Below are 2,502 nucleotides of genomic sequence, written 5' to 3' on the forward strand. Positions count from 1 at the left end.
CTCCACTCATCCGTCCGTCAAACTCCTGAAGTTTGCGGACGACACCACCCTTATTGGGCTCATCTCTGGTGGAGACGAGTCTGATTATAGGTGGGAAGCGGCCAACCTGGTGACCTGGTGCAGCCAGAACAACTTAGAGCTCAATGCTCTTAAGACAGTGGAGATGGTTGTGGACTTCAGGAGGAACACAGCCCCACTCACCCCCATCACCCTGTGTGACTCCCCAGTCAACACTGTGGAATCCTTCCGCTTCCTGGGCACTATCCTCTCCCAGGACCTCAAGTGGGAACTGAACATCAGCTCCCTCATCAAGAAAGCACAACAGAGGATGTACTTCCTTCGGCAGCTGAAGAAGTTCAACCTGCCAAAGACAATGATGGTGCACTTCTACTCAGCCATCATTGAGTCCATCCTCACCTCCTCCATCACCGTCTGGTACGCTGCTGCCACTGCCAAGGACAAGAGCAGACTGCAGCGTATCATCCGTACTGCTGAGAAGGTGATTGGCTGCAATCTGCCTACCCTCGAGGACCTGCACACCTCGAGGACCCTGAGGCGAGCGAGGAAGATTGTGGCCGACTCCTCCCACCCTGGACACTCCCTGTTTCAGTCACTCCCCTCCGGCAGAAGGCTGCGGTCTATCAGGACCAATACCTCACGCCACAAAAACAGTTTCTTCCCTTCCGCTGTTGGCCTCTTCAACAAGGCCAAGGGACCACACTGACTCAAATGACTTATTGCCTTAAACACTCTGCTTTTGCACTGCACCATAACATGGTATCTTGTACATTTGTATTTTTTGTAATATTTGTATTTTTGTATTTTTATATTGTAATTTACGGCAACTTATATTTATCCCACTTAGTACTGCTAGTTTATGTACCCTTAGTATAGTTAGTCCACATATTTAAATTTTAGGTATATGTTTATTGTATGCACCTTCCTGCCAAAGCAAATTCCTTGTCTGTGCAAACTTTCATGGCGAATAAATCCCTTTCTGATTCTGATTCTGAGATTGACTGACCCTGTAGTACCAGCAATTTCCTCTGGTCCACTGTATTCCATATTAAACCAGTCTCTGTTTTTTCCAGTGGCCTTTCCTGCACGGCCAAGAATATTTCCCATTACGGTTTGTCCACTTTCCATGTCTGTATACGTCACTACTTTTCCAGCTTTCAGCTGCAGTCTTTCAGGAGTTGCGACAGTGGCTGTCTGTAATGTATCAGTTTGTGCACACCCATCGTGCCCAGACTGATTGTTGTGCTCCAAGCCAGGTGAGTCAGAATTTGTAGCCATCTCTTCCACACCGTCCATGTCACAGTTTTCATGTTTGAACCCAGAGTGTGGTAACATTGTTTGTCCTTCGGACACCGCCTGCTGAGTTTCATCTTGTTGAGTTTCTATGTCTTCCACCACCGTCGGCTGAGTATCAATCTTTCTCAGCCTGGAATGATGTACACGGACATAGGTGCCGCCGTGCCTCACAAAAACCACTACACCATCTTGACCAATGACCACACCTGGACCTTTCCATTACGTGCAATTGGCCCGTTTGTAGTAGACCTTGTCCCCGGTTCTGTATTGCTCATCATTAGGCCGCAGTTGTTTACAAAGGGCTCGCCGCATCCTCTCAGAGCATTCTGCCTCTGTAAAGGCACGTCGTGCAGCATGTAAAGTTGCAATATGCTGAGCTATCCAGTTGTTAGGTGTAGTGTTTTCAAGGGCTGGTGGCTTATCAGTCAGGACTGACGGCATATTTGGGTTTTGGCCGAACACAAGTTGATATGGGCTGTAGCCGTGCACATTGTGCATTGAATTCTTTGCCAACAAAGCCCAATCCAGTGCCATGTGTCATGCCAATCCAATTTTGGTACTTTGTAATTGTTCGACATCATCCTCTGCTACCAATGTTAACTCAAATAGACGACAACATTGAGTATTAAATGTATCACTTTACTGGAGCACATGCATCACAGGCATTGTTCACTTCTTCAAAACTTCGCACCCCAAACCGCACATGCGTAGTCATACTTAACAATCAATGTCATCGTTCTTAGCCACTCCCTCTGTTCGCTGATTCGCCGGTAGAAAATCAACCTGAAAAATCTGACTTATGTACCTCATGGCCAGACCTAGTACAGAAGCAAAATGAAAATTGAGCGGAAGTACGTAGGAGGGCAGAGCCAGGCTAATACCAACCCCTACTTCTGACCTTTAACCCTTGACGTTCCTGTACCGCCCGCGGTACAAAAATGCTGCCCCCCCCTTCCTCAGTTACGACGCACTAAATTCTAACAAATATATTTTTTAGACGCTACACATGTTATACATCATTGGAAAGCTACGATTCTTGTGCTTGTAGATATGTAAACCATTTCAAGATCGAGTCACAACAACAAGTTTAGTCAACGTCTTTGTCCAGTCACCACTTTGGTGATGTTTACAAAGCCAAACGTCTCTACTTACCCTCAAAGGTTTGGTGTCGTCCAGGTATGCAACCAA

The sequence above is a fragment of the Osmerus mordax genome, chromosome 3 (genome assembly GCF_038355195.1).
Source record: "Osmerus mordax isolate fOsmMor3 chromosome 3, fOsmMor3.pri, whole genome shotgun sequence".
Classification (NCBI taxonomy): Eukaryota; Metazoa; Chordata; class Actinopteri; order Osmeriformes; family Osmeridae; genus Osmerus; species Osmerus mordax.